A 14,057-nucleotide genomic window follows, 5' to 3' on the forward strand; every position below is an offset into this window, starting at 1 on the left:
TGTACGTTGTAGGTCCAAATATTCGTCTAACCACAGTCCTAGATATTTATATTTGTTGTCTATCATAATTTCATGTTGCCCACAAAAATATTTACATTCAGTTGCGCTGATATTTTAATTTCTGAAATGTATTATCTTTGTTTTATCACTGTTGAGGGTTAGACGCCATTTAGAGCACCACATTGACACTGTGTTTAACATGTCATGTAATCATTCTTCTTTTGGAGCAAGGAGCACAATGTCATCTGCAAACAGCAACAATGACACACAGGTGTTATCAACATGGATTCCACAATTTAAAGCATTTATATATTCCACAAGGTCGTTAATGTATACTGAGAATAGAGTGGGGGATAAGGAACATCCCTGCTTCACACCATTGTTTTATATCAAACATTCAGCTCATATGACCATTAACCCGCACAGAACATTTCACATCTTCATCTGGTTGATGAATAGATTTTTCCACTGATTCCAGTTTGGCATAACTTAAACCATAGACAGTCACGGTTCCCATTGTCAAAAGCTTTTTTTCAGGTCAATGAAACATGCGAAAGTGCTTTGTTTTGCTATCTTTCTGTCTTTGAAGATTGTATACAGTGAATATATGTGCTCAAGACAGCTCCTATCCTTTCTGAATCCATTTTGCTCTTCTGATAAGATATTATGATTTTCCAGCCATGTAGACAGTCTCTGGTTCAAGATAACACAGTAAATGTTACATGGAACCGATAATAGTATGATTCCTCTGTATGTTGACGGTTTTCTCACCTCTGTACTCCCAGGTTTCATTATTGGATTTATAATTCCGTATTTCCAATGGGATGGTGTCATTCCATTTTCAAAACAATGAGTATAATGTTTTTGCAATAATTCACCTGATTTTCATGTTTCAGGGCTTCTGATGGAATTTCATCAAATCCAACCGCTTTCTTCTTTTTCGCTCTGAAAACAGCAGATCTGACTTCAGATGAAGATATTTGCGAGTTTAATAATGATTAATTATATGGCGGCGGTCTGTAAATAATCGAGTCTGGACCAGACAACCCAGTGACTAACAGCAGGAGCATCGATCTGCGCAATTGGGAACGGATGACATGTGTCAACCAAGCCAGCGAGTCTTAGGGATTGGCAAAGAAGCCAAAGGCTGATCTTAATGCCGCTGCAATACAAAAGCATTGATTATATACATATATATGACATATCAACAGTAACACACAGAAATAATTAAATGACATAGAATTTGGTCAAATGAAATAAATTCTGTATATAATCAAGTCCGGGCCACACAAACTGGTGATTAATAAAGTAAGCAGAACCCTCCGCAATTGGAGTAAGATAACGCAACCAGATAGCCAAGACTCATAGCCTGATCCATTCGGTTGTCTAAATCTTTAACATCAGTTACGTTCATTTATGTAAGATTCAGACACATTTTGACTTTAAAACCTCGCCTCACCATGCCTCGCCCCTGTACCGAAAGGTGCGGTAATAAGTATATTTCAAGTTTAAATCCGCAAAGACAGCATTACTTACTAATCTTATTCGTGTCATTCACAGGCAGTAAGGCATGTGCTCGGACATCAAGTTACGTACGTAGCATGAGTGAGTTTTAGTTAAACGCCGCTTTTAGCAATATTCCAGCCATATCACGACGGGGGACACCTAAAATGTGATTCACACATTGTACCCATGTGGTGAATCGAACCCGAGTCTTCGGCGTGGCGAGCCAACGCTTTAACTACAAGGCTACCCCTCCGCCCCGTTCCTTAAGGCGCATTATATCACAATGCTAATAACACCAGTCGGAAATTTGATGATAAATCTTAGCCGTAATTGCAATTACACTGGTTTAGATGCATTATATTGCATTGTAATAACATTAATCACAAATTGGATATCAGATAATAGCTAATATGTCACCTTTATGTATTTATTTATTAGGATTGTAATGGTACGAGAAGTCATGTAACAATTCTACTTCTGTTTTATGAATTTTAGGTAGTTTAATTATGGTTACCGCATTTCTTGGAATAAAATTTGAGTTGATTCATATCATTTAATCAGTGTTAATCAAGGACAGAACTTGAAATAGAACAACTAAATGAAGTCTTGTTTAATGCACATATGAATGTCTGTCAGAAGCATAAATACATGGCACGCTGTTATGGATAACAGCTTCTTTTTATTCTTAAAACGACGTTTCAGAGCTAATTCTTGCTCCTTCATCGTCGTCCAACTTTTGAATGCCTTTCAAGAACTTCTGTCAGAAGCAGACACACTGTAGCCTTCAGAAATATTTAAAGACCCGGGTTCGATTCCCCACATGGGTACAATGTGTGAGGCACATTTCTGGTGTCTCCCGGCGTGATATTGCTAATAGCGGCGTAAAACCATACTCACTCACTCACTAAAACATCTTATACGTTGCTAAGTATGGTAGAAAACACGGATGGTGCAATGGAATCGGGGAAGGTAACTCTGATCATAGCCTATTACTGAGTGAACTGTTGTATTTTATTCTAAACTGACACCCACATGTTTCATTACATTAAAATCAAAGTGGTTAAGCATTTGATTTTAACCGATATCAGCATTTTATTCATTTATTTAAAAAAAAAATCAATATTCTGATGTGGACTGATTGTTTTTATATTGTATGGATACATGATATATCATCATCCGGTCATGACTAATTGGAGTCATTGATCGATGAATCAATCAATTGTAATAACGCTTGTAACATTGAAACATGTGTTCTCTGGCGCGTGTGGTCAAGTCACTCCATCAGCTGTGATGTTAGCCAGTGATTAGTCACTACTGGCTCGTGCCTTATTACAGGTGACAAATCATCTGGTAATCAGTGACATAATTGTAATCTGTGTCATTTGTTTGACGTTGGTCTGTCACAGACCTTAAGGCTAGGTAACCGTATCCACACACCCGTTCATCCGTTCATTGTCTACAGGCTGTTGCTCGGGCGCGACAGAGCGTTCTGTAACGAAAGGGGCGCGACAGAGCGTTCTGTAACGAAAGTGCCAGTGTAGACACACAAGCACGCACATACATACATGCATGCATGCATATGTATAATTTTACATGCATATATTTATAAATATCCTTATACCAATATCTTCTTCCCTTACCAGAAATGGTTTGGGAATAATGAACAACGTGTCCTCAGTATTGTTCAATTGACCCTGTGGTAGAACTTGGAAAGTATAGTGACAATTTCGCATCGGACTTTATGAAGCCGTGAATCTCCGCATCATAAACGAATCAGAGGCGGACTCGGTGATACCTCAAGTCAAATGATACTCTTGAAACCGCGTGTTGTTTCCGGGTCTTTTTAAAACAATTGTTGCACAGAATATTCCTCTCAGAGTATAATGAAAGTCATGATGTCATGATTACTGTCACAGGTAATTACATGTACTCCTAAGGGCCGCAACTGGTGGTTGGGGCACCAGTAACACACACGCGCCCCATATCTCTCTCTCTCACACACACGCACACGCACGCACGCACGCACACACACACACACACACATACACCTCTCTACTAGTTCGGTGTTACCTAAACGTGTCTAACGTTGAGTACTGATGTGAGACAGCTCCAATACAGATTCAGACAGATACGTTTCATTGCCCTAAGCTTTATGTCGAGACAATGATGTTTGATTTGTGGTTTATGTTGTGTATCGTTTTTCAACGCTTGAGGTCATCAATAAAGATGCCATAGATTAAAGGGTCGTTTTTATATGCATCACACGCTAACATAAATTTACAAATTTCATCTCAATGTAAGTTATGTCCAGTAACACGCTCTTCATGATATGATGAAGTTATAAAGGACCTAGATCATATACCCGGTGCTTAAGCTTCAAATCCACACGGGACGGTGGGGTAGCCTAGTAGTTAAAGCGTTCGCTCATCACGCCGAAGATCTGGGTTCGATTCCCACATGGGTACAATGTGTGAAGCCCATTTCTGTTGTTCCCCCGCCATGATATTGCTAGGATATTGCTAAGAGCGGCGTAAAACTAAGTTCACTCACTCACTTAAACCACTCGTGAAGGTCCGGGCTAGAATTGGCCTTCAGTAACCCATGCTTGTCGTAAGAGGCGACTAACGGCTCGCTGACTTGGTTGACACGTCATCGGTTCCCAATTGCGCAGATCAATGTTCATGCTGTTGATCACTGGATTGTCTGGTCCAGACTCGTTTATTACAGACCGCCGCCATATAGCTGGAATATTGCTGAGTGTCACGTAAAACTAAACTCACTCACCCAAACCACACTTGAACGCTTTTCGTGTGGATGCCTACATGGGTGGTTGAAGTGGTACATTGGAAAAGTATAAAAATGTGTTGAAACATATTCCACAATAAACGAAACTCGTGACCACGTGAGTAAACACGTGTAAACATGTCTTCACAGGACGTGTGGTGTAGTTGGGGTTTATATTGCACGTTCTATATTCAGCAAACAATGATTTACTACCTACACTATCATTAAACATTCCTTTAATTCAGGTTTATTCTCCCCAAGTGTGTCAAGCACCGGTGATATTTATGGCTCCTATTTTTGGAAGTGTGATTCTAATTTTGGAGACAGGGAAGATCTTCTTGCCTAGGCAAATCTCCTCGTCGTGCCACATGTCCCATTACCGCCAAGGTCATGTTGGTGTAAGGTCAAAGGGGATTGTGTCGCCACGTTTGACAGGGGGGACGTGAGACTATGTCGTGTTTGCACTTCGACCCAGTGTAACACAACACGAAATCAGAACCTCCTTTCTACACTGACTAGTGAGTGTTCTGCTGGACTACAACCTACTGGGACTTACTTGTCGGAAACCCCGTCGAGATATAGGTCTCAACTATGCTGCCACTGGCCAATGTCTGTCCTGCAAATGTTAAATATACGAAAAGCCCGCATCGATGAATGTGGCTATTTAGATGACAAAAAGAGATGGTCATCAGATTCTTAGACGGTGACCATATGAGAGAACAGTTGATGGTCCTCCGTGATGTTGGTTGCTATGGGAGTCTTTGTTTGATGGTTTCAGACAATTAAGCTATCGTGAATTGTTTTTACGGATATCGCAAGAAATGAATCCAGTTGCTTGGGACATTATCATAAAGGTACCTTCTAAGGATGGCACCCATGGCGTTTGTTGTTTCAGTGGATGTCACAATACTTGATGATGGTTGAGAAAGATGTCATCACACGTGGAAGCTAAGGATGCTTTAGCCTGATGGTATTTGCCTACGAAGGCCTCAGTAGAATATATTCAAGAGAAATATATATGTAGCTGCTCATGATCTTTATTAATATTATTACCATAAGTGAGTGAGTGAGTGAGTGAGTTGGGTTTAACGTCGCTTTGAATAATAACATTCCGGTTATATCACTGGAAATTCAGAAGAGATGGATAGCCTCACACCTTTACCACTTTGGGGAAGCCACGAGCTCAGCTTTGCTGCTGCCAACCAGAATTATATTGGAGGGCACCTGGATTCGAACCTAACTGTTTCCTTGCGTGCAAAAGGGGCGACACTCTTCTGCGCCTTAGACGACTGGGAACTAAGACAAGATGGGTAATTATAATAAAAATTTAAATAAACAATACAGAATTACTATTGTCAATACTTATAATTTATTTCTGGGCCCTCACCAATATGTCAGCTATCGACCTTTAACTAATCTAGACGGGGCCAGATAACCAGTATTTCGTATCGGCTTACGATTAGACGTTATCAGTCTAGCCTAGCTACACGATCTATTAACTCAAATATTACGACAAGCGTATATACTGAATTCAAACATTAAGCATGTTTGAAATTATATGATATAAGACATAAGTCAAGAAGAAAGTCATTCTCTTATGGTGTAGTGGCTGCTGATGAAAGCCTTAGTCGATACTGAAATGTCATTTCCCATCATTCTTAAGTGACGTTACCAAATGGCGAAATCAAATAACATCTTATTGACATCATCACAAAATACTTCTGGATAATAACAAAGATCATTTCTGTGTTCACTTTAAGGACACGTTGTTTTCTTTAATTTCGTAACAAACATCATCTCTTTTTTTCACCGCTGTATCACAATTTTATGTTAGTCGCGTATCTTTTGAAACTGTGTATATGCTGCCAACAACCAATTATTATACGGAAAACCAAAATGGAATTTCCCAGACCGACAAGAACACAGTGTACTATAATGATCACTGCCCTATACATGGATTTCAAGCACACCCTGCTGTATAGTAGTAGATGAATTGATATCAGATGAAAAAAAAGTCATGTTTCCGAGGCGCACGCTATAACTTAGCATCATTGGCTTTTTATAGCACGTGTGGATTCAAATAAAAATGTCAGCATTTATTGAAGTGTCACGCAATTGCCACAATTTGGAATCCCGACATCCTCCTCAAAGTTCTTGTTTGGATTAGCTTCTCGAGTGGTATTTGTATATGCTCAAATACGTGAGTATTTAAACCCTTAGGATTTGATCCCGTCAAGGACAGATACTCGACTCGGGCTCCTCTGACCGAAAACAAATCCTGTCTCCAAAAACATCCCCTCTCCCCCTCCTAATAGTTAAAGTTTGAAGATCTAATATGTATAATTATAGTGAGTGAGTTTAGTTTAACGCCACGTTCAGAAATATTCAAGCTAAATGGCGGCGGACTGAAAATAATCGAGTCTGGACAAGATAATCCAGTGATTGACAGCATGAGCATCGATCTACGCAGTTAGGTTACAATGTCATGTATAATTATAGGATTAGATTGGCATTACTAATTGAACAACGGTGCGGATAGAACCGGGTTCCCAGCAACCGCGTTGTACGACGCGACTAAATGAGTCGGATGGTCAAGCTCGGTGGCTTAGTTTAAAGTGTGTCACCGCTCACACTCTCCATCAATTTGATTGTCTGGTCAATATATCCTTCAGACTACCAACATGTACCTGGATTATTGCTGTATGTTTCAATATAGACAAACTGTGTTGATAACAATTTCTTTTAGGACGTGAGTGCGACGTTTCGATACAGATTCTTGTACCGATGTGAAGCAGGATAGCAGCTATGTATCCTTACAAAAAACAGCCAGGAAACTAATTAATTAAACAGTATTCGTAAAGGGAAACCAAGTTCTATGGATAGTCCACTTCTTTATTGCAATGAGTGCGACGTTCCGGTGTAGGAACCTCCTTGATAACGGCGATAGTACCTACACCGATAAAGACTATCCGTAGAACTTGGTTTTTCTTCATCTTTACAACTTCTAAAATGCCTCTCACAGAAGTATTCGTAAATATTGAAAGAAATCAACACCAAGTCTTCAGTTACGTACCCAATTAACAGATGTTGCATTGCAACAATCATTCATAACTATGGTGAAACGTATATAGGAACTCGGTCACGATGACCACGATGGAAGGTCTACACATACATAGCGAATGTATATTTTTTTCCCGACTAAAATAAAATTAAGTGATCCACATATCACTGAGCCGCGATGTTCATTCAAGGCTGCTCTATATAAGTGTCATCTATTGCGTCAATTCAGCGACAAGCGTTATTGTTGTACTGTTTTGTGATGGTGTTTGTATGGTGTGCATTTCAGCGGTAGCTCGTCAGACAAGTTAGATACCTTCACCTTTGAAATTGCGTAACAGTTTAGTGACAGGGATAAGGCAAGTCATTTCAAGTATGGAGCTGTGTGTGATTCTGTCTGTATATATGGGCCTATATCTATAGAATGCGTCCACCTTCCTACTAATACTACTACTACTAATACTAATACTACTACTCCGCCATATAGCTGGAATATTACTGAGTGCGGCGTAAAACTCAACTCACTCAACTACTACTACTGCTGCTGCTGGAGCTACTACTACTACAGCTGTTGCTGCTACTGCTGTTACTATTACTACGACAACGACGGCTATCACCCTCAGCGTCTTTGATCATGAGCTATACTGAACAACTATACTACCATTGCTCTTATTATTATGATAGTTATCATCATTGCCTTCATCGTCATCACCAGCAGCGGCCTTAAATGCTTCACTCCTATTGTAGCTAAAACTTCGCCGTAACCAGCTGTACATGCAATGTTTCTTATCACAGATAATATAGTAATAATTGATACAGCACGCCATCACGCCTAAAAGGAAATTACTCTACAACAACACCATTATGTACCATGAGATAAAGAACACTACCGTATCTGTTTGAACAAGACGTCATAAAACCCTCGACTGGGTCACGATCTCCTGGGTACCGATCTACAAAGAGTGAGTGAGTGAGTTTAGTTTTACGCCGCACTCAGCAATATTCCAGCTATATGGCGGCGGTCTGTAAATAATCGAGTCTGGACCAGACAATCCGGTGATCAACAGCATGGGCATCGATCTGCGCAATTGGGAACCGATGACATGTGTCAAACAAGTCAGCGAGCCTGACCACCCGATCCCGTTAGTCGCCTCTTACGACAAGCATAGTCGCCTTTTGTGGCAAGCATGGGTTGCTGAAGACCTATTCTACCCCGGATCTTCACGGGTCCGATCTACAAAGAGCTCGTAGTGCTACGACATTCGTAAGTTTATGGTAAAATGTAGAGTTACGACAGGTCGTAACGTTACGAATTCTATGTTGATTGGGATACATATCCATAAGCCCTCTGTCCACAACTTTCCAAAACATTCATTATCACTGCTGACGTCTTCTCTGGCTCAGAAGTACACCTTTATTTACGAACATTATACTCAACTCACAAATGTTAAGGACCATATTACAATCATTAACCCGTCACACGCTGCATCCCCTGAATCAAACCTGATGCATATACATACACAATACACTCCCCTCCGAGAAGCATTATGACAAAGGTTATTTAACTCACTGCAGAATTCACCCTGGAACAATCCTACCACAATTACTCAAAAAACAGATTTACACAATTACTCCTGTAAAAGCATTTATTCCCCTGGGCTATCGAGTGCTACCGACATGCACACTGCCAAACACAATAATTAACGTATTCTGTCGAACGTCGAAACTGACAGTAGTTTCATCATTATAATCGTCGTCATCTTCATCATGGTGATGATTGATGGGGTAAAAAACACCGGATTATTGTATTATCTTCATCCTCGAAAAGCAATGTTTATCAATACCCAAATGAATCAGACTGAATTAACGAACTTGATAAATTAATATTTATGTGACAGTTCATATTCAAGTGCTCGTTTATTGTGACATATTCACAAAAAAGTATGATATAAGGTAATCAAACGGCACTGTTTCTGAAACGTGTCATCTCACAATCAAACAGTGCTAGAACATGGTGTTAATATGCAATACTGACGACACTCGAACCGAAATCAAAAACACGCTTTAATAGATACATACCCCGCTATTGCGCGCCGGATGTATCTAAATAACTAGATTTGTACAAAACTGATAATTTCACAAAGGTGGGTATTATATGCCCGCTAATTGAGATGATATGTCAAATGGCCCTTAACCAATTAACTGCCGGCAGCTATGAAAGCTCTCAAGTGCGACCAGCTGTATAATTTATGGAGGATGCGAACCTTATGCTAACCGCTCTCATATGTCAAAGGAACGACTTAAGAACCTAACGAGCGACAGGTATAATATCTCCTCCAGTTTATCACCATGTGACGTCACAGGCTGAGCAGACGACACTTGGGTGGGTTAGAAAAGATCCCAGTCTTTCTGGAACTGTCGTCTGCTTGGGTGGAGGCTGCTTGCGGAACTGACGATCTCCTTTGAGAATTTCTGGAGTACGATGAACAAGGGCTTATAGGTAAGTGTTTACACGTACTTGTTCCTTGCTGCATTTGCAAACAATGATTTGTGATGAATGAGATATGCATGCTTCAATTCATACGTAGTTTGTATAGTTGACGTTGACTGACAAACGTTACATTGTAGGATGGAACATTTATGACGTTTTTCATTGCTTTGAAATATTTTCTGATTGTTCAAAGCAATAGCTGAAAAGAAACAGCAAATGCGTGCTTGTGAAATAATTGCTTGAATGTCAGCGCAGGTAAAGGAAGCTTCAATGATGAATGGACCATCTAGTTTTAGAATAATACATCGTTTGTCTCAGAGACTCTTATATATTGAACAGTCGAAACGCTGGATGTTCTGAAACCATGCTGTATCACATGAATGCACTCTCATACAGAACAGACTTAACTTACCACGCATAATACACATTGTAGGTTAAAAACAACGAGATGGGCGTGTCTTCATTCACAACCGTTCTTATAGTGCCTCTCCGTTAATCCACGAAATGGACATTTATTCTCATGATTAAAACAAATGCGTATACGTTGAAATGGTTGCTATGAATGGTTGCTATGTGACTGATTTCGAAATCAAATGAGAAACCGTGTCACAAGTTTCGAGCGATCACTAATAAGCAAGTCACTTATTTCGTGACTGACTTCGAAATAAAATCAGAAATCGTTTCATAAATATCGAGAAATCACTAATAAGCTAGTCACTTATTTTGAAACTGGTCGGGTAGTATTATATGACACTGCAACTTGATTTGTATTCAAGCCTTAAAGTAGCTTGTAGTTTGTCTTGCTAATGAACAACATATAGGGACCCTGTGACATACAATTCGACATCCTCTGCAGAATGTGGACAGAGAAGAAACGTTCCTATGCGAACTTGTTACAAATCTTATGATGTTTTCAAAACTTAAAGTGAAAGCTCTAAAGTTAAAATTTTGAACTTTTAAATCTAACCTTTGAAAGGGCGGGGTCACACTTCTACGAGTGACGCATTTTCATGAACTGAATTTCGAAGGTTGTAGTTAGTGGAGGCATGGTTGATCCTTATAACACAATCCGCTAGCATCGGAGAATTGATTGAGATGAATCACTAAAGTTTTTAAATATGAACACTTCTGACAGCAGAGCACTATGTCCTACAGGGATTACGACAGACCTTCTTTACGCCGTTTTTTTAATCAAAAGAGTAGCTGGAGAAAAGTGAACATTTGTATCAGATTTCATGATGGTTCTGTGCGACACGTGTGATTTCCTCTCATCACTTAAGCCTTCTTGCTACACTACACTGTTGGTGGCTATTCCCGAACTCCTAGGTACTGCGTGTATCATATCTACACTGTTGGTGCGCTGTCCTTGTCGAATCGCGTTTCAAGACCTTGATATCCAGTGTTGCAGCTCTGATAGTTGATACAGTGTTCATTGTTCAGCTAGTGTGATGGAATGGTTGTATAAAAAATATCATGAGCATGTTTTCTCAATCACCTCCACCCTTTTTTAGATTTAGGCTATAGCATTTAAAATATGAGCATCTGTTTTTCATCATCATCATCATCATCATCATCATCATCATCAGGTTGACGGTTGTTGGTAGTTGTGCTAGAAGTAGCATACATTAAGTTTCTTATATATTTATTGACTCTTTCATCAGTTGTAGCGGCGTTGTCGTGTTTTTTTATCTGACGTTGGAACATGTCACCATTTCTGAAGCTGAGAGCAATATCTTGGCATAATCGTAAACTCAAAAGTATTGTATTATCTAAATATTAATATTTGAATAATTTGCAGAAATTCTGCTTAAAGTAGTATCAAGTTTCGCCAACTTGTTTTGAAATTACCTTTCTTGTTGAATTCGGGAACAGCAGCTTTCGGCATTGTAAACCTGTCACAAGGGGCGGAATGGGGACTGGGAAATACTGGCTGCAAGAGCCTGGGCGGGCTAGCACAAGGGTAGACAACTCACCCAGGACTATATATGACGAGGTGGATGACTGCACACGATGTTGTTTTACAGGCGAGAGTGTTATATTGTTATCCCTCGACACAGACGTAATACTGATTGCGCTGGAAAAATGCACACTTTTCATTTACTTTTAGTTACTTAATCGAATATTTGGATTACCTTTATATCGACATTAAACTATATTTGAATCTATTTCGTTTATGACGTTTAAACGCAATGAACGCTTTGACAAAAACGAATTGTTTCGCCATTTATTTACAGTCATCTGACCTTAGTTCACTTTTGATTTCGAAATACATCCTCTCGTCCCGAAAAACTGTATCTGCGCATTGAGTGAAGCGTCCGATAATCCCCTCACCCGCAACCAGTCGTGTTCCCAGCACGAGCCAAAACACGTGACTTTTCAGCATCCGGGTTAAAAGTTAGTGACACGTGAAGGACAGAACAGATTTGTTGTGTCCTGTTCGGCAACAGAAGGTGTGAACATGTTAAAGTGAGAAGTGAACAAAATCCCACTAAGAAATACTAAGGAAACGATGGGTGAAAAGTTCATTTAAGAACACGTTGTATGTGCATTTGCGTTGTAACATTTTTAGTGAATGAATCACTGTTCTTGGGAATATATAAATGGAGGCATACGATCTGTACAGAGCGCACACCTGCTGTGAATTAGTTGGTAAGACTGACCCCTATGACTGAACACCTGACTATTCTTTGCATCTTTGACTAATTACTGAGTGAGTGAATGTTGCCTTATGCCCCCAATCAATATAGATGTCAGTTAAATAACAATGGTAGCTAAATAATACAATCAGGACCTGGAATTCAAGCCGAGAATGACATACAATCAGTAAGGTTTGTTTCGTGGCCACCCAGTCCCCGTTCTAGCGCATCTAATGGCGTCTATCTTCTTCCCTGTAATTAATGGATATATATCACATTTTATACTCTCAAGCAAATACAGGGTATTGGTGGCCGTTTAGGGGGCAGAAGTCTCAACACGACTCATGCCATAAGTGCTTTCGTTCTTGTACTGTAGTGTACGGACCAAAGTAAGTCGGTCAGGTTTCTGAACGATGTCCAGTAACGGACGCCAGGAACACGCCATAAAGATAATGTACGAGCTTCGCCAGTTCATGTTACTGTCAACCCATTTTACTTGTAATATATAGGTATAAAACACATGGTGACGCAGCACTGTGTATGAAGAAGCATATGTTTGACTCAGTTACCGCCTGGATGGAGGTTGGTTGGTTTGTTGTTTAACACCGCACGCAGCAATATTCCAGCTATATGGCGGCGGTCTGTAAATAATCTGGACCAAACAATCCAGTGATCAACATCTTGAGTATAGATCTATGCAACTGGGATAAGATGAGATGTGTGAACCAAATCAGTGAGCCTGACCACCCGATCCCGTTAATCGCCTCTTACGACAAGCATAGGTTATTGAAGATAATTCTAACCCGGATCTTCACGGGTTTCGATGCAGGTATTGCGCCACTTCCAAACAGTAGCAGCGTTAGCAACGACAAGTAACTTTCAGCGATCGTAGCCCTAATGACGACCTACATACTACACAGTAGCAGACAGGACAATCGTAAGGCTAAGATCGTTTTAAGGAACGGGCCTCTTAACCGTGATGTCGTGCAGCTTAACCTCTGCAAGACCGGCCATCTGTTTTGATAGAACAGTTGCCTCATCTACGCAAATGGGCAGACATAGTTTGAGATTTAAGTTGAGTGAGTGAGCTGAGTCAACCCTCCCATATCCGTTTGCTGTAGAAGGACTGTCCATAGATCAAGGTCGTTAGAGTCTTTTGTGGACCAAAGAACATGGGTATACTGATTAAGCACCATGGATCATAATCGGATCCTATTATGTGTATATTTCCCAGCATGATAACTACTCGTTAATAATTTCACTATAATTAGTAACTTAGCTTTTGATGCAAAAATATTTTCTCACGTTTACAAAAAAACATCATTACAGCCTGTCCCGCTGCTATGCAATTGTCCCCGTGGACACTTGTAATCATGTCTGTTTGTATACTATGCATAATAACTTTAAACACAACAATTAACAGTGTCAGCAAATAATGTGACCTTTGGGAGGACATTCCAGTCATTGCACAGTAATTGTTAACACGAAAGCGGCAATTTTTTTCAAAATAAATAGAAATGTGAGATATATTAACATTCTTGACCAATAATTGTTGAATGCCGATTTAGATAATTGAAGTACAT

General features: G+C 39.9%; 1 protein-coding gene across 1 annotated transcript in view; it reads left to right on the forward strand.

The window, feature by feature from the left end:
- The first annotated feature begins 9,741 nt into the window (after window positions 1-9,741).
- Window positions 9,742-14,057, forward strand: part of LOC124292454 (electrogenic sodium bicarbonate cotransporter 1-like) — a 53,338-nt gene continuing 49,022 nt past the window's right edge. Inside the window, 1 exon segment of the mRNA XM_046729541.1 lies at window positions 9,742-9,847. The gene's annotated coding sequence lies outside the window, so the exon portion shown is untranslated.

This window comes from Haliotis rubra, unplaced genomic scaffold (assembly GCF_003918875.1).
Source record: "Haliotis rubra isolate DU_JTF1 unplaced genomic scaffold, ASM391887v1 Scf518, whole genome shotgun sequence".
Taxonomy (NCBI): Eukaryota; Metazoa; Mollusca; class Gastropoda; order Lepetellida; family Haliotidae; genus Haliotis; species Haliotis rubra.